This window comes from Pelophylax lessonae (assembly GCF_965119305.1).
Source record: "Pelophylax lessonae genome assembly, chromosome: 2".
Classification (NCBI taxonomy): domain Eukaryota; kingdom Metazoa; phylum Chordata; class Amphibia; order Anura; family Ranidae; genus Pelophylax; species Pelophylax lessonae.
Genome location: NC_138769.1, coordinates 78,114,453 through 78,137,619, shown reverse-complemented (window position 1 = coordinate 78,137,619; position 23,167 = coordinate 78,114,453). Strand labels below are relative to the sequence as shown.

Sequence of the window (23,167 nt, the reverse complement as noted above, 5' to 3'; positions counted from 1 at the left end):
GTGCGCCCATAGCAAGCAGCTTACTATGGTGGGCACTTGGCGAGGTTAAAGAGCCAGGACAGCCGGTGGGGGACCCCAGAAGAGGATCCCTGGCTGCTGTGTGCAAAACCACTGCACAGAGCAGGTAAGTATAACATGCTTGTTATTTAAGAAAAATAAAGGTTTACAATCGCTTTAAGGCACAAAAACAGCATTTGAAAAAAGTCCAAATAAAAAAATAAAACTTACCGGATTTGAAAGTAAAAGAGCTCTGCAATGCTTCTTCTTTCAGTTAATGAGATGATTGTAATCTTAAAGAAAAAAATAATTCAATATATAAATATATTAAAATATTAAACACCGTAAACAGAAGCTGACATTACAAGATGTCTCCCCATGCTGGAAAATATCTACAACCAAGCTCAGAACTGACCAGACCTATCACCATATAATAACCGGCTACATGTCATGGCAACAGGCTGACCCCAGTGATTTCCAAGACCTATTTTATGTCTATTATTTCAACAGTTATTAGATGTCCTTTTACAAGCCTAATAAAATATCTTTGAATTCCTTTTTTTTCCATGTCTGTAAATGTTCTCATTTATCTAGGTCAGAGTATGACCAGTAGTGATAAAGCCAACATTTAATGCCCCATGATACCACCACTCATGAGAAATCCAGTCATTATGGAATATGTAAAAACTGATTTAAAAAAAAAATTAGAAAATGACTACTAGGTATTGCTTTATTCTACAATTTTTCTTCTTAACCATGTGGCGACCCCCCTTTAGCAGATATACTATTACAGGGCGGCCACTGTGCGTAGGATCGCATGTATATACGTGGTCCTGCACTTTTGGGTGTGAATGTGTTGAGTATACACAATCATTCAGTACAGAGCTAGAACGGCAGTTTATCCGCCACAATATCACAGTCCCGCTATACATCGCTGTTCACCGCCATTACTAGTAACAAAAATAAAAAAAAAAAAAAAATTCTTTAAAAATATCCCATAATTTGAAGACGCTATAACATTTGTGTAGACCAATCAATATACGCTTATTGGGATTTTGTTTACCAAAAATATGTAGCAGAATGCAAATTGGCCTAAATTTATGAAAAATTAGATTTTTTACATTTTTTTTGTTGGATGTGTTTTATAGCAGAAAGTATAAAATTATGTTTTTTTTTTTTTAAAATTGCCAATCGTTTTTTTATTTATAGCAGAAAAAAACACAGTGGTGATCAAATACCACCAAAAGAATGCTTGGGGGGGGGACAAATATTTTCTTTGCCTACAGTGTCACTCGACCACACAATTGTCAGTTAAAGTAATACAGTGCCATATTGCAAAAAATGGCCTGGCCATGAAGGGGGGTAAATCTAACGGAACTGAAGTGGAAGCGTTGGACTACTAACAAATGAAAGCCAAAACATTTTTTTTATAATAAAGTAGAAAGCCATGTATAATACAAACCAACTAAATACAATGGCCTTTATGTAGGTCACAAAAAGATGTCTGCATAATACACAAAATGTTAGCACCCAGAAACCACTTTCGAGTAGTCAACTTTAACCTCCCAAATGTGATCCTGATTTTTGTTTTCTTTTTTTTAAATCATTATTCTCAACAATAAACTGAATACAAATAAAGAGCTTTTATCATATAAATATTATAGTCTAACTGCATTGTTAGTGTTTAACATATACATTTATTTTCTGTGTACTTGCCTTAAATTATATTTTTCTCTACATTAACAAAACAATAGGGATAGAAAAAGATGGGGCTTTGCGGGCCAGTGGGAGTAGAAGGATCAGACAAGGAACCGGTTGTAAAACCAAAATTACATTTTATTTGTATAAAGAACAATAAAACCAAGCATGGACTACCATGCATATGTGATAACAAAGGACTGACATGACATACAGTAATAAAATCAAACAATTAACGTCACTAATAGTAGAGAAACATGTCCCCAAAAGGGATTGTAACCAAAAAGCAGAGCCTGTATAAGGTGGAAAATGGGTCTCAAGCTGGATTCGGTCACGGTAGGTCCCCAGCAAGCCGACGCGTTTCGCTCAAGGCTTCCTCAGGGCCTGAGAGACCATAACAGACCGATGTTTTCCTTCTTGATAGTGACTTGTACTAGGCGACAAAGCTGTAGCGATACTAATGCTGCTTGGAACAATATTGCTTCCGTATTTATCATAACAGACATCAAAGATATATTTCTTGCATAGGATCCAATGTATTAAGTCCCAGATTGTGTCACCAGGGGCAGGGCTTCTATGGCCATCCCCACTGTAGGCTTTTTGGGGTGGGTCCCGACTCACAAGGTGAAGGTCCTCTCCCTGATATATTCGCCCTTATATATATATTCGCTCCTAGATATAATGAATCTAGTATTGTATTACATAGCTTGAATAGGACGGGCAGCACCTTTCTTTCTGTGGTTCAAAAATATGGTGTATATTTCCCCAGCTTAAGGGTCCTTGGTGGCGACACAACTGACCTCTCCTCAGTCTAAGGTAGACTCCAGGCAGGAAAGGGAAACATGCATGTATTTCAATTATATGGACAATACAGTCCTGGGCTGTATAAGCCCTCTATGTCTGGTTCACTAGCAGCCTGCCTATTGTATATCTACATTACCTTACATTAGGTAACAAATATTATTTACACGTGCCCTTCAAAAGGTTTTACCCCCTTCATGGCCAGGCCATTTTTTTCTATTTAGCACTGTGCTACTGGCTACTGGGGGTTATGCAACACTGTACCCAAATGAAATTTACAGTATATCATTTTTTTTCACATAAATAGAACATTCTTTTGGTGGTATTTGATCAACACCACTGGGTTTTTTGTTCTATATAAATGGAAAAAGATTGAAAAGTTTGAAAAAAAAAAAAACAATATTTAATATCTTCAACATTTTCTGTTATACAACATATCCAAAATCAAATGTCTTTAGACATTTAGGACATAATGTATTTTGCTACATGTCTTTGGTAAAAAAATAAATCCTGATAAGTGTACATTGATTGGTTTGTGTGAAAGTTAAAGTGGCTACAAACTATGATAAATAGAACATATTTAAACATCGATGTACTGACTAATTTCTTTAGGCCCTTAATATGCATGTAAAGTACAAGTACTCCCCCAAAGACCCCTTTCAGAAAGTAGACAGCCTGATGTATTTAGTAAGAGGCATGGATATTTTTTTGAAGTTGCAATTTTTTGCCACAAATTTTTGGAAAATTAAGAAATAAATACATTTTTTTTTTTTTACATACTGTCACCAGTGCAGTACGTCATCATATGATTGGTGTGGTGGTAATCAAGGATACTGACTGGTGACTGTTTATAAAATAAATAAATAAAATATATTTTTTTTAAGTTTATTTATTTTTCTCTATTTTTTTTTTTTTTAAACTTTGATTGTTGTTACAGTGATGACAATGTAACAGCAATGTTTTCAACTGTCATAAATGGGATACATTCATAACAGCTATTACAGTGATTACTGTTGTTGGCTACAGCTAATCACATGGTACAAGGTGCTGTGATTGGCCAGGTACCATGTGATAGCTGTGGCCCAATCTCAGCATTACTCTATAGCAGTGATGGCAAACCTTGGCACCCCAGATGTTTTGGAACTAAATTTCCCATGATGCTCAGGCTTTCTGCAGTGTAGTTGAGCATCATGGAAAATGTAGTTTGAAAACATCTGGGGTGCCAAGGTTTGCCATCGCTGCTCCAGAGGAATCACAGCTGTTATTAATGACATTTTTTTATAACAGTTGCGATCACATGATATCCTGGCTGCTCAAAACAGCCGGTTACTGCAACCTAAAATCTGCTGTGTCTACTATGAAGAAATAAAATGAAATTATTCAAAACTAAACTCCAGTAAAAAATAAAAACAATAAAAACCCATTAAAAGCTAAAATAAAAAAACACTCTCACTGCAACATCCACCTTCAATCTGGAGCTGCCCCCCCCCCCATAGTACTTTTTTGCCACCAGAGTTTTCCAGTTTGAATGATGATTAACATCATTCAACTCACCTTCTTTGAGCTCTGGCTGTCATAGACCAGCCCTCAGTCTGCAACTTCATAGAGAAACAGAACAATAATAAACTTTCTGCTTTCTCCCCTATCAGCTGCCCTTTGTCAACACATGAACTGATTGCCTGTATGTGAACTGATTGGCTTTATGTGAACTGATTGGTTATATGTGAACTGATTGGCTTCATGTGAACTGATTGGCTGTATGTGGATTGATTGGCTTTATGTAAACTGATTGGCTGTATGTGGATTGATTGGCTGTATGTGAACTGATTGTCTGTATGTGAATTGATTAGCTGTATGTGAACTGATTGGCTGTTTGTGAACTGATTGGCTGTATGTGAAATGATTGGCTTTCTTTAAACTGATTGGCTGTATGTGAACTGATTGGCTTTATGTGAACTGATTGGCTGTATGTGAACTGATTGGCTTTATGTGAACTGATTGGCTGTATGTGAACTGATTTGCTTTATGTGAACTGATTGGCTTTATGTGAACTGATTGGCTGTATGTGGATTGATTGGCTGTATGTGAACTGATTGGCTGTATGTGAACTGATTGGCTTTATGTGAACTGATTGGCTGTATGTGAACATATTTGCTTTATGTGAACTGATTGGCTGTATGTGAACTGATTGGCTGTATGTGAACCGATTGGCTGTATGTGAACTGATTGAGTGTATGTGAACTGATTGGCTTTATGTAAGCTGATTGTCTTTATGTGAACTGATTGGCTGTATGTGAACTGATTGGCTGTATGTGGATTGATTGGCTGTATGTGAACTGATTGGCTGTATGTGAATTGATTGGCTGTATGTGAACTGATTGGCTTTCTGTAAACTGATTGGCTGTATGTGAACTGATTGGCTTTATTTGAACTAATTGGCTTTATGTGAACTGATTGGCTGTATGTGAACTGATTTGCTATATGTGAACTGATTGGCTGTATGTGAACTGATTGGCTTTCTGTAAACTGATTGGCTGTATGTGAACTGATTGGCTTTCTGTAAACTGATTGGCTGTATGTGAACTGATTGGCTGTATGTGGATTGATTGGCTGTATGTGAACTGATTGGCTGTATGTGGATTGATTGGCTGTATGTGAACTGATTGGCTGTATGTGAACTGATTGTCTGTATGTGAATTGATTGGCTGTATGTGAACTGCTTGGCTTTCTGTTAACTGATTGGCTGTATGTGAACGGATTGGCTGTATGTGAACTGATTGGCTTTATGTGAATTGATTGGCTTTATGTGAACTGATTGGCTTTATGTGAATTGATTGGCTGTATGTGAACTGATGGGCTGTATGTGAACTGATTGGCTTTATGTGAACTGATTGGCTGTATGTGAACTGATTGGCTGTATGTGAACCGATGGGCTGTATGTGAACTGATGGGCTGTATGTGAACTGATTGGCTGTATGTGAACTGATAGGATGTATGTGCTGCTTCTCCCTTTACCACTCTGACCTCTGCTGTACAGGGCCTGCATTCGATTCTTACCAGGTCAAATGTAGGTACATACTCTGCTTACTTAAAAAAAATAAATGCAATGATGTATTAATAAATACAAAACTGCAATAAACTGTGCCTATAGTTCAGCTTCAATGTAACTAATTTAGCTACTGTGGAGTGATGCACTGTCATGTCACAGAGCTGGCATTATGTACATAGCCCGTATATTATTACTCAGCCCTGTAGATGTCACTGTTCCCCTGCAGAGTTTAGCATTAGAAGATATTGCGGTGGTACTAGGCCGCCTGCGTCTGGGCTGTCTAGCCATGGCCTTTGAAGAGAAAATGTATTCGAAATCACGGCTTTCTTACTGTCTGGAACTTGGGGATTAGGTTAGGACTCTGGCCTCAATGATCCACTTGTCACTGATCCTCTATTTTGCCTCTATGGGAACTGACATATTTTTAAAATGCAAAAGTAGTCCATGCTACAGCTTGTAATAAAATGTTAAAGGATTCCCTGACTCCTCTTAAAGAAAATGTGTAGTATTTTCCATGCATTTTTTTCTCTACATAACATGTAGCTTGATGTAAATAAAGTTATAAATGTGTGTAATCTTTACAAATGGTACATACAGTAAATATTTTATTTGTAATTATATATTTAATTGGGGACAGAGCCAGATTCTTATTATATACACAGCTCAGCTTCCTGCTTTGCAGTGCAGCACAATGGATGTGAATTATGGCTTGTCCTTATACTAGTGCAGGGATCTCCAAACTACGGCACTCCAGCTGTTGTGGAACTACACATCCTATGAGGCATTGTAAAACTCTTAGATTAACAGACATGGCTAGGCATGATGGGAATTGTAGTTCCTGAACAACTGGAGGGCCATAGTTTGGAGACCCCTTCACTAGTGTGAAGCCGGCCATAGATGTATCGAATCACAGCCTGTTCAGCAGGGACTGGCCAAGATGGATTCATCTATGGGCAGGCTGATTGTACCCAAGTCGATCCATTGATGCCTGTTGGATTTTTTACATTTGATTACTGTTGGCGGCTACAGCCATTGTGTTCTGCTGGCTGGGAAGTCTCCATGCAGAACACAATAGCACTGCAGGAGGGATTTCCCCATCAACACTGACTGTGTTACTGGAGGAATCAAGCATTTTTTTTGCTTCCACTCCTTGTGGAAAGAAAGGAAATCATATTATCTATGGTTTGCCTGGGTCTGCGGGCTCACCAAAAACAATGCTCTCCATATGTGGCTGATATCTCTATAATAGTTAGGCAGTTTGGTAAAACTGTTGTATGGCGAATCTTTCCTGCAGGGCAGTGGCGTCATGCTATCAACCTCAACCAATGAAACAATGCTTTGCATTCATTCAGAAAATGTAAAACATTCTCTAATTGGTGCCTCTGCCGAGCAGATGACCCCCCTGTGTTCAGAATGCAGCATGGCAGCCACACAGCAAGAAACCCGGAAGCAAGTGGAGATCACTGGATTAGCAGCGGGTACTTAAAGTGATTGTAAAGTCTTGTTTAAAAAAAAAATAACAAACATGTTATACTTACCTGCTCTGTGAAGTGGTTTTGCACAGAGTGGCCCAGATCCTCCTCTTCTCAGGTCCCTCTTCACTGCTCCTGGCCCCTCCCTCCTGTCAAGTGCCCCCAGAGCAAGCAGCTTGCTATGGGGGTACCTAGGCCAAGCTGCAGCTCCATGTATCCATTCAGACACGGAGCTGCGGTTCGGTCCCGCCCTCTCTCTCTCCTGATTGGCTAACTGACTTTGATTGAGAGCAGTGGGAGCCAATGGCATTGCTGCTGTGTCTCAGCCAATCAGGAGGGACGAGGGACTCGTGAATATCACTGGATAGAGAGGTGGCTCTAGTAAGTATTAGGGGGCTGCTGCCCACAGAAGGCTTTTTATCTTACTGCATAGAATGCATTAAGATAAAATAAAAACTTCTGCCTTTACAATCCCTTTAAGTGATTTCCAGCTAGGTATGGTATATGCATAGTTACATTGGTCCAAGCTGCACCAGTGTAAGTATGTATAAAATATCCATACCTGAAATTCTTCTCTAATTCAGGAGATTTAATTTAAATAATACCTGGTGATCTTACCTGGGTCTTTGTTCATAAATTGCCTATTATAGAGTGACAACACTCTTTTCCTGTCTCCCAACTGTGTTGTCACCCTCCCACACAGGTTTCCTATGTACTGTAGACTACAAGTGTTTCAACACGTTACCTAGGCATAATTTGCTGTTGTCACCATCCAGAAACCCACCCAGTCGATTGCCACACTGCTATAGTTGGAGTACATGCATGAAGACAGAAAGTGGCTGCAATTAGGTTGCAGAAGGCCAGCAGCCATAGGTGTGCGCAGCCTATCGCATTAGGGTGTGCCCCCCAAAACTCAAACACACATGTCTTTCTCTGCAGCCTCAGCTGCACAGGACAGTGAATGAATGGGAAGTGTTCTGTGCTCAGCTGCTTTATGTTCATTCGCAGCAGCTGGGGGGAGAGGAGGGAATCCAGCAGCACTACGGGAAAGACGGGGAAAGACCAGGCAGTAGGAGGAATGGGCACTGCATGTAGTGATTAGGGTGTGCCCAAGCACACCTGGCACACCCCCTGCGCATGCCCATGTCAGATGCATTGAGTTTTAACAAGGTATAAAAAAATTTTAAACAAGTATTATATTAAACAAAAAATGCAGTTGTATATGATACAGTACTTTAACAAACTAAATGTCATTCAATTAAGCTTCTTAGCCCCTTGCCAACTGGGTACTGCAAAAATGGGGTCACAGGAATAGTGGGGGGCTTTATACTCCCAGTAACTACACATATGAGTCCACAGTAGCCTGAGGTTGTGGCTTAGAGCACGCTCACTGCGATCCTAGCACTCTGATGAAGCTGTCACTAAAACCTCAAAAGACAGGCTGCTGATCAGGAGCCAGCGGGACAGGCTCCTGATCATGTGACCATTGAGAAAGCCAATCACAGTGGTCATATGATAGAGAAGCCGTACCACCTTCCTTGCTTTAAAGGATAAGTTCACCGTTTTTAGGGTGGAACATGTTCCCAAAGCTGCAGCCACTCCCCTGATCAACCCCTGTGATAGCAGTATGGGGAGAAGTTCGGTTTTTGTTGGCTCCGCCCACCCGGCCGCATCATTCATACACAGAGCTCTACGTATGAATGCATCTACAGGTCCTGACATCCTTCCCGGAATCTGCTGATCGCTGATGCAATGCTTTACGGGCTTCAAAAAAATAAATAAAAATAAAAGAACATTTTTTTGCAGGTAAAAAATTAGCACTTATTTATTTTTTGGAACCGGTAAAGCATTGCACCAGTGATCAGCAGATGTTGGGAAGGATGTCAGGACTTGAAGATTCATTCATGCATTTATTATTAATTAAATTATTTTTAAATCAAACTCATCCTTTGAAGCCCACCTAAAGGGCAGATGAGGAAAAACTGCAAGTGGATCATGTCAAGATAGCAAGTCTCCATATTCTGGGCTATGTTTCTTGCCTAAAGTGGCATTTAAGATGGAACACATAGATCAATGGTGCTAGGTGGACCTATGTGCATTATTCTACAAACCTTTTAGTACAACAATTTTAAACTGTGTACTAAGCCTTGACTAAAATTTAAATTTACCACTATTGAAAAAATTATTTAAAAAAAAAGCTTATTAATCTTTTAGATTGTAAGCTGTAACTGACAGGGCCATCTGATTCCTACTGTATTAAACTGTATTCTAATTGTGCTGTCTGCCCTTATGTTGTAAAGCGCTGCGTAAACTGTTGGCGCTATATAAATCCTGTATTTTAACAATAATAATAATAATAATACTTAAAACCATAAAAATAAAATAAAATGAAATAAATGCATTTTCAAAAGAGATTGATGAGAATTGCTGCAATTACATTTTAGATACAGCATTTTATCTTGTGGTGGGCCCTGTACATGGCCCAGGAGTCACTACCAGAGCATGAATCAGGGGCATCCTTAGAGATCAATAGCCATGACTAATTAGCCTGTTTATCTTTAGCTTTTATGGTCATGCAGTATGAACTAGAACAATGGTATAACTATTGCTATGTCACACAGGCCATAGATCACAATTTTTTTTTCTGTTGATAAAAGAGCTACTGTAACTTCAAGTTTTAAATATATTTTGGGGTTGATTTACTAAATGCAAATAGGCAGTTTGCTTTGCAAGAGCATTTTCCCTTAGCCTCTGGAATTAGTTGAAGCTCTGCTGCCTTCCATCACCCAATTGCCTTGTAAAGTTAACAGCCTATTTGCTTTCAGTAAATCAGCCCCATGTCACCACTTTTAACTTATACATTTCATCAGTAGCTTTGAAAAGGCAAGCTTCTTACTCCCCATTAGCTCCTCTGCTTATTAAAACGTTTCTATTTTATGTAGTGAAATTCAGCAACCCCACTGTAAACTTCCAATGCTTTATTACTTAAAAGTCCATAGCATCACACAGCAACAAGAGTGCTAACAAGTTCTGGCTAAAGAGCTTTATTCATGGCAATGATTACGTTTTTTAAGCCAGAATGCATCATTGTTCTTGTTAATGTATGATGCTATTGGCTTTTAATTAATAAAACATTGGAAGTTTACAGTCGGGCTGTGGCATTTCACTGCATTTGGATGGACTTTTGGGTGTACAAGGGCCCAGCCGCAGAGTCAAAGACCTACCGGCCATGTTGACATTAAAATAGAGCTTATCTCTCTTTAATCAATCTTTTCACATATCATCACTGCTTTGAAAAATACAAGCATCATATTCCCCATGAGCTAAATGTCCTATTTTACGGAATTACTGGTAGAACTACACTCTTCCCAACTTGACACTTCCAGGTTTGTTAGATGCCTGCATCTCCCCAATGGCTACACCACAGCCTCACAATATGTATACTGAAGTTGTGTGCAAGGGGTGCGGGGACTCTTTTGTGACATAGCAGATGGTGAGGGAGCAACAACAGGGGGATACAGGCATCCAATACATTGGGAAACGTGAGACTGGAAAGATGCTAGTGGCCTAGAACAAATAGGAAATTTAGATAATCGTGAGGATCTCTAAAATCCTCATTGACTTTCTATCAACTGAATTAGATTAACAGTTAGTTATAAAATATTCCAGTATCCAAATTAGTTATGAAACAGTCCAGTAGTCATTACAGAAGTATATGTAATCGTATAAGACAAGCTGGAAATTTAGGAGTTGCAGGGAGCTTTAATGGTGCCCCTTAGCAGGTAACGTAGACTCACATGGGAGTTGATCTTCACCAGAGCTTCTGATGGTAGAGATGGACTGGGAACCCTAGTAGTCCCAGTATACTTGCTGCAAACGGACACTAGGTGGCAGCCCTCAGGATCCCCTCACCAAGGGGATGGCTGGAATGCCTAGGCAGGCAGCATGCTAGACCCAAATCAGGTCTGAGCAGAGAGGTCTAGGCAGGCAGCAAGCAAGAGATAAGTTAGGTCATGCCAGGTTGGCAACAAGTAGGCAAATGTTATAGATCTTTAGCTCTTAGGTAGCTAGTGCTAACACATAGCACCCGCCACTTCCAAGGCTGAAACTTAATTATCCTTTTGTTCACAAATACTGGGAACTTAAGATGCCCTAGTAGGGATTCTATGAGCACCCTTGGAAGTCCTAGATGGGATTCTGAGAACAGGAGTTCTAGAAGTCCTGCCAGGGAGCCTTCCAGGAGCACCGTAACACGAGCACAGGGAACTCTGGGAGGAAAAATTCATGGGTACCCTGCTTATATAGATGTATAATTCTTTGCCAGGTTCAATACCTAATATGGTAAACAACATCACCCTCATGGTGGTAATTTTTTATGTCCAAAACCAAAGGTAACTTCTGGTTCCATGTGACAATGAGACAAAGGTTTCCTGCTCCTGGATTTTTTTTATTTACAGCACTGACAATCTTTATAGCCTAACAAGCCTCTTCCAATAGACTGGTAGCAGCTGGAAATCACAGTCTCTCCTGGTATGCCTGCATTAAATGCAGCAAATACCAGTCCGTCACTGAGTACTCTCAAGTACAGTAAACTGGCAACCTCAGTTCCAGGAAGTCCATCCAGACAATAATTATCGTAATCTTTTCATCCTTAAAGTAGAAAACATTAAACAAGCAATTACTGCATCACTCATATTATCTAATTATAATTGGTAATCAAGTGGTTTACCGCTGCGGCATGAAAGAACAAGCCTTTCCCACTGGGATTTGAACCCACAACCCTGGTGTCACACAGATGTTTCATGCAGCACTAAAGCTGAAGTTCGCTGAGCAGATTCTGAACTTGGAAACTGCAAATTAACTATAAACATGATTCATAATGAACATTATTTTTTATTAGAACTTTTGTAATTTTTCTGTACTTTACAGTTGTAATAAAAGAATCACTGGTTTGAGGCAAATGCATATTCAGTATACTTCATTTACTTTAGATCAGACTTTTTCTTTCATGTCTCCCCACCCTAACCGTTCACATCTGAACATCTCAAAAGCAGGGAGAATGAAAGTTGAACTGCTTTCAAAGGAGCGTATAACAGAAAAAGTTCAAATAGCTGTTTTTACATGCTGTAACTATAAATATAATACAGTATATTAGTTGCAGTGTTGTTATAGTGGCCATACACAGTGCGCTAATACTGAATGTCCAATTCGACAAAACAATCAAACTGGACATCAATTGATTGAACCACAAATGGCATGGGCGAGCGATGCTCGACAGATAGTGACGGTTTCCATCCACCCCAGTCGATCAGTTGTGGTGGAAAAAAATTGATTATGCTCACCCCTCATTTCCCTATCTACTTGATGTATTTGTTGGCTGTTTTACTGACTAAGCACAGTCTTCTTTTATCTTTGAAAGCAATAAAAAGATCAAAGTAAAAAAATATTTTTATAATTGATCATGCGGTTTTTGATTGATGCTGTTTTTCGTGGCCCTACATGTAGATAGATCATAATTGCTTCACAAGGGCGTGAAAAACAACATTGATCAACTCCGTATGATCAATTCTTTTCCGCCACAATTGATGGACTTTGAGTGAAAGCATCACTATATGTTGCTCACCTCTAGGCCATACCATTTTTGTCTCTCTTGATTGTTTAATCAAATCAGAATTTGATTGTTAACGTTCAAGATATTGATGAAACCAATATGTAAACCTTTTAGGGTTCAGACTCACATGCTCACAGGGGCACCATGTTTAACATTTGAGTTCTCTTTTAGGAACATGTTACACTGGTATTTAGCGTGTACATGTAACATATTTCTAAGCACCCGCTTAGCACCCCCCCCCATGACAGCGTATAGCAGTTCTTCTCCCCCACATCGCTGTCAGATTTAAAATGGCCATGGCTGCCTGGGGTTCCATGTCATTCATATACATAAATCTGTGAATAAATAAACTACAAGTCCTGTCCTCCACCATGGCAGTTGGTCTTGTAGTTCTTGATGGACTTTGATTGAGTGCAGTAATCAGCACACTTGTAGTCCATTGTCACTTCCTCCAGCTCTTTAACCAATGCTAGCCATACACTATACGAAAAATCTTTCAAACTAATTTTTGAAAAACGAACACTCGGCCGCGAGAGCAGACGATCGTGCCATCATGTATTGTAAGCCACGGGCCTTGGTCAGGATGGCATCTCTGTCCTTGTAATTAAGCAATTTAAAGATGAAAGTGCGGGGCAGTGCTCCAGGAGGGAGGGGGCGCATGGGGACTCGATGCGCTCTTTTTACTGAGAACATAGGAGTAAAAGAGTCCTGGCCAAAAGTTTCCAGCAGCCATTTTTCAATAAATGTAACAGGGTTCTTCCCCTCGGCCCGCTCTGGAATGCCAATAGCCCTCACATTGTTGCGTCTCATACGATTCTCAAGGTCCTCCAACCTGGCCGCCTGCTGAGCAGCCAGGAGCGCAGTATTTTTAACCTCCCTCTGAAGGGGGGGGAAATCATCCTCAATGGAGCTGACCCTGCCTTCCACAGCCGCAGTACGTTCCCTGAGCTTCTGCATGTCGTGTCTTATAAAAGTGATTTCAGACTTAACTCCTTTCAGATCCACAGTGAGAGCCGCAATAGAGGTGTTGCAGGTTGTAACTGCGGCCATTATGTCCCTCAGGGTGGGCTCAGCATCAAGCACGGGGGAGGGAGACTGGGGGTTACCTGCATTGTCCCAGGCAGAGAGTTGTGCAGAGATGTCCCCCAGCGGGGCTGTGTCATCGGCATCCGACTGCGGGGGAGAGGAGGCAGCAAGAGTGGTCGCCACACTAGGAGTAGATTTCGTGGCAGGCTTTGAGAAGAGCTTCTGGGCAGCTTCTTTATAGGAAGGCTTCTGAGTGCCTCGCTGTGGCTGGGCGCCATCTTGGGCCTGGCGGTCCGGAGCATGGCGGCCTGTCGTCTGCCGAGATGACATGGTGCAGTGAGCAGGATGACTCATCGGGTAGTCCAGGTGCTCCGGGGGTCACAGAGGCGTGGGTGCCGAGTAAAATGCAGGCCGATCGGGCATCCAGAAGGATGATAATACAGGATGTTTGGCGGAGCGGGAGCTACACACGTCCAGCTACATCCGCTGCTCGGCCACGCCCCCGTGCCATCATGTATTGACCAAATTTTGATCAATAAATCATTCAATGGACATAAATGAATGAATTTGTTAATAAATGTTAATTTGTCATATATGTGCCTAGTTCAAACAGTTTGGGCAAGAAACACATTAACCACTTGCCGACCGCATACTGTATATATACGGCGGCAGAGTGACAACTACAGGCAAAAGCACGTATCGGGGTACGTTGCTCACCTGGTGGCAGCTAGGGGGCGAGCGCGCACCACCTGCGGCGTGCTCCCGCCCCCCATCGTCAGCGGGGAAGCCGATGCGTGTGTCAAGCGGCTCCGATTGCCGCCTGACACCTGCGATCACTCCCCGCTGAGAGAGAAGGACGGTTGGCAGTTGAAAACACAGTTGACCGTTCTTCTCCCTGAAATTATCACAGAGCTCATGTGACCCTTCTATATAGGATCATATGTCTCTATGGTCATCTCAGAAACCACGCCCCCCCACAGTTAGAATCACTCCCCTAGGGTCACATTTAACCCCTTGATCACCTATACTGTTAACCTCTTCCCTGCCAATGTCATGGTTATAGTAACTGTGCATATTTTTAGCACTGATTACTGTAGTAATGTCACTGGTACCTCCAAAAGTGTCAAAAATGTCAGTTAGGGGTCCAATCTGTCCGTCGCAATGTCACAGTCCCACAAAAAATTGCAGATCGCCACATTACTAGTAAAAAACAAAACAATAAAAATGAGATAAATCTTTCCCGTAGTTAGTAGACGCGATAACTTTTGCGCAAACCATTTAAAAGACGCTTATTGCGTTTTTTTACCGTAGCAGAAAACAAATTGGCCTAAAATGTTAAACAATTTTTGATTTTCAAATTTTTTTTTGAGAATGTCATAGCAGAATGTGAAAAATATATATATTTTTTTCAAAATTGTCAATCTTTTTTCGTTTATAGCGCAAAAAATAAAAATCGTATAGGTTATCAAATACCACCAAAAGAAAGCTCTATTTGTGGGTAAAAAAGGACATCAATTTTATTTGGGTTCAGCGTTGCACGACCACGCAATTGTCCATTAAAGTAATGCAGTGCCGAATCGCAAAATAGGGCCTGGTCATTAAAGGGGAAAATCCTTCTGGTCTTAAAGTGGTTAACCTTCCAATGTATTGTTCATTCGGCAGAATTTTCCAAACTACTCCTTCGATTTTTCAGCTCTGAAAAGTTAAAACCGATTTTCTATTTGTGCCCATTAACTGGACGAAAAACAAACGAACGGACCAAATGACAGATTTTCAAATGATTTTTCGGCTAGTGTCTGTTTGGCCAGCATAAGAGTCTGTACAGAGGTAGGGGCATCGAGCTGAAGGAAGAGCCTGCATTGCACCTAAAATCTACTGATTGTGGGTGGGTGGTTGGGTGCAGGCTGTGGGGAAAAAATTGGTAAATGCACATTTTTTAAATGTGTGCAAAAATATGTGCATTTATTTTATTTTCCTAAAGGTGATCCTTTGGAGGGGCTTCTATTACTCTGCTGATGTATGCTTTCCACATCAGCAGAGCACACGCAGTATGAATCTGTGTCTGGCCAGTTCTGAATGGTGCTGTGCCAGTCACGTGACTAACAAAAAAAAAAAAAACAGCTTCGGAAGAGCATTTCAAATTAAATTTTAAATATCAGGACACTGTTTTACAGCTCCCTACACATCTTTATTGAACATCAATTGTATATTTTTTTGCATTAATATGGTGTAGGCGGAGTCAAATATGATTGATGCTAGCTTTTATTTGTTCAGATGGCATCTGCATCCAAGGCTCTTTTTTTTACTTACAGGTATTAAAAATTACATTTGATATATTTAAAACTGATTTATATTAAAGCTAAGTTTTTTTGTGAGTTTCTTACTGAATGAAATCAATCAGCATACTATAGCCCGCCCCCATAACATTTAGCAATTGGTGGACATGGAGGAGGAGGAAGGGCAGTGTCATTTACCACTGTTTATACGCCTACATGTGTGCCTCTATAGTCACATAGGCAGCACAGATAAGAAAAAAAAAAGGAGGAAATGAACAACTTAGAAGGAAACTGAAACTGGAGCATGCTCAGTAGATGACAACAGCTGGACTATGTAACAAAATAGAGGGGAAGGGACCATGCGCCACCAGTAAAGTAAATGAAAATGATGGTGAAAAAAATGATCAAAAAATGTTTTAAAAAATATGTTAAAGAAAAAAGCTGCCAATTTTTGTAGTGTCCCCACATACCATTGACCGGAAGTGACGTCACACAGCCCCTCCCGACGCATTGCGTCACTCAAACATGTGACTTTCTCAAATCCCTTGAGAAAGGCACTTGTTTGAATGACGCAATGTGTTGGGAGGAGCCGGGTGACGTCACTTCCGGTCTACAGCCATGACCGGAAGTTCGCTTTCTGTACACCGCTACTGCGGGGACCGAGGAGTTTGCTGTGTTACATCCTATCTGCAACCTCATTGTAAGCTATACTATTGTCTTTAATACTTATTATTTGATATACTGCACCATGAAGCCCTTTTCCTACTTTATCCTTATATGAGGAAATATCAAGGAAGATCTTTCATCTATATTTTGGGCTAGTGATTTATTACATCTGACCAGCTGTCATATTACTATCACTGGAGCTATGCGGAGAAGTTTGTTTTTTTATTTACAACGTTTGATTTATTCATTCCTGAGGTGAGCAGCCATTGCACCCGAAGTTGAATACCTTGGTTTGGAAATGTTCACATCGGTGGCATGTTTGGATTGAAGTTTTTATCACGTTTTTATATCACCATTGTCTGATATTTTCCTACACTTGCACATGGACTTTTTATGAATTTTATATATTTATTGTCTCACAGTTTTCTATCATTTGCACTTGCACTTTATATGGACTCTTTATTTATGGAGTTATCCATCGCCTTTTGGCCCTACGTTATTTGATTTCTGCACATTATATTTGATCCATTTATATTCATTGATTTTGAATGGATTTTTATTTAGTTTAGTGAGATATATTTATTTGGAATCAGCGCCGATTTATTCACATTATTTATTTCAACAGCTGGGCTATACAATCTCAGGCTGTAGTGGAGACAATCAGGTATATTTCACTCTACACATAATTAATGCTGTAGTGGCTATGTGAGTATGAACACTCTGTTATATAGCATGTAATGAGATGCTTTCATAGTCTGATTTCAGTTTTTTAGGCGGATCTGATCGGATACCCCATTCAGCCCTATGGAGCAGCGGATGTCAGCGGTGACATGTCCGCTGACACCCGCTGCCATCCGAATCCGATCCTGCCCGTGAAATCCGGACGGAGGGAAACCCTATTTTCCATCCGTCCTGGGGATCGGATCGGATGGGATCGGATGAGAGCAGACAGGCGGTCCGCTCACCTCCGATTCCCCATAGAGATCAGCGGGGCTCTGACACCTCCCTCTCCGCACACAGTGCGGAGACGGAGCTGTCATCCGCCGGCTCAGTGGGGATCGGCGGAGCGATCCCCGCTAAGCAGAGCACGGTCCACAACGGAATGCGGACCGTGTGAAAGAGCCCTAAGTCTATGTTGTGTCTTTTTATCAATCAGTGTTGCGCTCTAGTGGGCGAGTTACATGACATGACTGACATAATAAAGAACATTATGGGATGCTTGCATTCCCATAACATTTTTTGCATACTCAGCATCTACATGCACGTGACACCCCTCCAGTATCACTACTCCATTACAGCCTACCAGTCCCTACAAGTTGCGGCTGCATACGTTTTCTTTTCTTTTTTGGTTAAATAAAGTCTACACTTACTTTTGTATACACTGTACAGAGTCCACAATCCATATAGCCACACAATACACATTACTGTGCTAGGAGTCTCACAAAAATAAACCTAAACAGTTATTGAAAAATTAACACAAAAGACAAAGGGGTTGATTACTAAAGGCAGATAGACTGTGCACTTTTCAAAGTGAAGTTGCACTCTGCAAGTGCAGTTGCTCCAGAGCTTAGTAAATGAGGTAAAGCTTCACTTTGCAAAGAATACGGATTCACATGCAAGGAAAATTAAAAAAAAAAACATAATTTTTGCTTGAACGTGACTGAATGGTGGAAGTCAGCAGAGCTACTGCTCATTTACTAAGCTCTGGAGCAAGTTCACTTTCAGAGTGCAACTGCACTTTGCAAAGTGCACATTCTATTTGCCCTTAGTAAATTAACCCCAAAGAGCTAGAAAAGAAAAAAGGACTGGTGTCAGTGGGGGCCAGAGGGTTGTGCACAAGATCCATAAAGACATGGGTGAGTGAGTTTGGGGTGAAGGAACTTAAATGGCCTGCACAGAGTCCTGACCTCAACCCGATAGAACACCTTTGGGATGAACTAGAGTCTTCTCGTCCACATCGGTGCCTGACCTCACATATGCACTTTTGGAAAAATGTTCAAACATTCCCATAGACACACTTCTAAACCTTGTGAATAGCCTTCCGAGAAGAGTTGAAGCTGTTATAACTGCAAAGGGTGGGCCGACCCAATATTGAACCCTTCAGACTAAAGGGTCATACATAGTGTTGAGCGAACACGGACTGTATTATTCGTGTTCGTACCGAATAATTGGATTTTTTGTACCCGAACACGGACACGGACACTTTACTGTATGTTCGGGTAAAAATCCGTGTTCGGTCGTTTTATTTCCGGGTTTTGCATGCTTTGGCGCTCTTTTCATGGCGGGCTTTCAACAGCCAATCAACAATCGTTTAACTGGTGTGCCTTAAGCCATCCCAGCCATGCCTGCGAATGTCTCAGTAGCTGTGATTGGCCGTCTGAAGCATGTGACCAAGTCTTTATAAGTTCGAGGCAGCCGCAGCGGCGTCATTATGCTGCTTAGATTCAGGGACAGAGCACACATCAACGTGCTGGCTGCTGATTAGGGAAAGATAGGCAGGAAAAAACCATTTGTGTCCGGATAGAATTGAGGGACAGGTCGGAGTGTTTAGGCAGGGCGAGTTGTAGGCATTTTAGGGATAGAGTCTGCTGAATTATAGGGTCAGTGTCTTCTACAAACTACAATCGATATTGCTGTGTGGGGGGTGGGGTCTGCACTCAATCCTGATCTACGATCTCTTCTCAATCCTGTTAGGGACAGAGTCTGCTGAATTTTAGGGAAACTGTGTTCTACAAACTACAATCGATATTGCTGTGTGGTGTGGGATTGGAGATAGGCAGGTGTCAGTGATCCACATCCATTTTTCTGTGTGTGAGCTGCAGTGAACACAATCTTTTTGGGCTGCAGTGAACACAATCTTTTTGGGCTGCAGTGAACACAATCTTTTTGGGCTGCAGTGAACACAATCTTTTTGGGCTGCAGTGAACACAATCTTTTTGGGGTGCAGTGAACAAAATCTTTTTGGGGTGCAGTGAACACAATCCTTTTTGGTGTGCAGTGAACACAATCTTTGTGGGGTGCAGTGAACAAAATCCTTTGTGGGGTGCAGTGAACACAATCTTTTTGGGGTGCAGTGAACAAAATCTTTTTGGGGTGCAGTGAACAACATCCTTTTTGGGGTGCAGTGAACACAATCTTTTTGGGGTGCAGTGAACAAAATCCTTTGTGGGGTGCAGTGAACACAATCTTTTTGGGGTGCAGTGAACACAATCTTTTTGGGGTGGAGTGAACAACATCCTTTTTGGGGTGCAGTGAACAAAATCCTTTTTGGGGTGCAGTGAACAAAATCATTTTTGGGGTGCAGTGAACACAATCTTTTTGGGGTGCAGTGAACACAATCTTTGTGGGGTGCAGTGAACACAATCTTTTTGGGGTGGAGTGAACAACATCCTTTTTGGGGTGCAGTGAACAACATCCTTTTTGGGGTGCAGTGAACACAATCTTTTTGGGGTGCAGTGAACACAATCTTTGTGGGGTACAGTGAACAGAATCTTTGTGGGGTGCAGTGAACACAATCTTTGGGGGGTACAGTGAACACAATCTTTGTGAGGTGCAGTGAACACAATCTTTGTGGGGTGCAGTGAACACAATCATTGTGGGGTGCAGTGAACTCAATCTTTGTGGGGTACAGTGAACACAATCTCATACTTCTGAAGGTTTGAGGGTGCTGCCTGTTCCATACTCCCCCTACTCCTCATCTAGCCTTTTAGGGGTACAAACAATAGTAATTGGGGCCTAGTGTGGTTGTGTACGTGTGATATACATACACTTTTTTGGGATCATATTTTCTATTCCGCTATTTAATCAAAAACCTTTGGGGATCAGTTAAATTGGGGGATAGTCTGTGTTGGTACGTGTGAGAGAGATCCACCTTTCCAAGTTGTTGGGGTTCATCTCATACTTCTGAAGGTTTGAGGGTGCTGCCTGTTCCATACTCCCCCTACTCCTAGCCTTTTAGGGGTACAAACAATAGTAATTGGGGCCTAGTGTGGTTGTGTACGTGTGATATACATACACTTTTTTGGGATCATATTTTCTATTCCGCTATTTAATCAAAAACCTTTGGGGATCAGTTAAATTGGGGGATAGTCTGTGTTGGTACGTGTGAGAGAGATCCACCTTTCCAAGTTGTTGGGGTTCATCTCATACTTCTGAAGGTTTGAGGGTGCTGCCTGTTCCATACTCCCCCTACTCCTAGCCTTTTAGGGGTACAAACAATAGTAATTGGGGCCTAGTGTGGTTGTGTACGTGTGATATACATACACTTTTTTGGGATCATATTTTCTATTCCGCTATTTAATCAAAAACCTTTGGGGATCAGTTAAATTGGGGGATAGTCTGTGTTGGTACGTGTGAGAGAGATCCACCTTTCCAAGTTGTTGGGGTTCATCTCATACTTCTGAAGGTTTGAGGGTGCTGCCTGTTCCATACTCCCCCTACTCCTAGCCTTTTAGGGGTACAAACAATAGTAATTGGGGCCTAGTGTGGTTGTGTACGTGTGATATACATACACTTTTTTGGGATCATATTTTCTATTCCGCTATTTAATCAAAAACCTTTGGGGATCAGTTAAATTGGGGGATAGTCTGTGTTGGTACGTGTGAGAGAGATCCACCTTTCCAAGTTGTTGGGGTTCATCTCATACTTCTGAAGGTTTGAGGGTGCTGCCTGTTCCATACTCCCCCTACTCCTAGCCTTTTAGGGGTACAAACAATAGTAATTGGGGCCTAGTGTGGTTGTGTACGTGTGATATACATACACTTTTTTGGGATCATATTTTCTATTCCGCTATTTAATCAAAAACCTTTGGGGATCAGTTAAATTGGGGGATAGTCTGTGTTGGTACGTGTGAGAGAGATCCACCTTTCCAAGTTGTTGGGGTTCATCTCATACTTCTGAAGGTTTGAGGGTGCTGCCTGTTCCATACTCCCCCTACTCCTAGCCTTTTAGGGGTACAAACAATAGTAATTGGGGCCTAGTGTGGTTGTGTACGTGTGATATACATACACTTTTTTGGGATCATATTTTCTATTCCGCTATTTAATCAAAAACCTTTGGGGATCAGTTAAATTGGGGGATAGTCTGTGTTGGTACGTGTGAGAGAGATCCACCTTTCCAAGTTGTTGGGGTTCATCTCATACTTCTGAAGGTTTGAGGGTGCTGCCTGTTCCATACTCCCCCTACTCCTAGCCTTTTAGGGGTACAAACAATAGTAATTGGGGCCTAGTGTGGTTGTGTACGTGTGATATACATACACTTTTTTTGGATCATATTTTCTATTCTGCTATTTAATCAAAAACCTTTGGGGATCAGTTAAATTGGGGGATAGTCTGTGTTGGTACGTGTGAGAGAGATCCACCTTTCCAAGTTGTTGGGGTTCATCTCATACTTCTGAAGGTTTGAGGGTGCTGCCTGTTCCATACTCCCCCTACTCCTCATCTAGCCTTTTAGGGGTACAAACAATAGTAATTGGGGCCCAGTGTGGTTGTGTACGTGTGATATACATACACTTTTTTGGGATCATATTTTCTATTCCGCTATTTAATCAAAAACCTTTGGGGATCAGTTAAATTGGGGGATAGTCTGTGTCGGTACGTGTGAGAGAGATCCACCTTTCCAAGTTGTTGGGGTTCATCTCATACTTCTGAAGGTTTGAGGGTGCTGCCTGTTCCATACCCCCCCTACTCCTCATCTAGCCTTTTAGGGGTACAAACAATAGTAATTGGGGCCTAGTGTGGTTGTGTACGTGTGATATACATACACTTTTTTTGGATCATATTTTCTATTCCGCTATTTAATCAAAAACCTTTGGGGATCAGTTAAATTGGGGGATAGTCTGTGTCGGTACGTGTGAGAGAGATCCACCTTTCCAAGTTGTTGGGGTTCATCTCATACTTCTGAAGGTTTGAGGGTGCTGCCTGTTCCATACCCCCCCTACTCCTCATCTAGCCTTTTAGGGGTACAAACAATAGTAATTGGGGCCTAGTGTGGTTGTGTACGTGCGAGATACATACACTTTTTTTGATCATATTTCCTATTCCGCTATTCAATAAAAACCTTTGAGGATCAATTGAATTGCGGGATAGTCTGTGTCGGTACGTGTGAGAGAGATCCACCTTTCCAAGTTGTTGGGGTTCATCTCATACTTCTGAAGGTTTGAGGGTGCTGCCTGTTCCATACTCCCCCTACTCCTCATCTAGCCTTTTAGGGGTACAAACAATAGTAATTGGGGCCCAGTGTGGTTGTGTACGTGTGATATACATACACTTTTTTTGGATCATATTTTCTATTCCGCTATTTAATTTAACTGGGCCTCCATGCGAGACCTGTGTGCCTTGTTGCGCTGTTTTGAGTACTCCACCAACATGGCCAGTGGCAATGACGCCGTTCTCAGCTTAACTATCCCACTTCTATGCCTCCTTGAAAAAACAATTCGGGCGATGATGGAAGAGGATGTGGCACAGGATGAGGAGGAGGAGGAGGATGAATAGGTAACATTTCCAAGGCTTTCAGGGCAGTCATTCGCAAGGGGCTCCGAGGGTGGGTTCCTGCACACGCAAACGCCAGGGAC

General features: G+C 41.4%; 1 long non-coding RNA gene across 1 annotated transcript in view; it reads right to left on the bottom strand.

Moving 5' to 3' along the window:
* Positions 1–230: 230 nt before the first annotated feature.
* LOC309548594 overlaps positions 231–23,167 on the bottom strand; it is a 293,007-nt gene continuing 270,070 nt past the window's right edge. Inside the window, exon 5 of the long non-coding RNA XR_014224996.1 lies at positions 231–290. This is a non-coding gene — a long non-coding RNA (uncharacterized lncRNA). The remainder of the gene's footprint in view (positions 291–23,167) is intronic.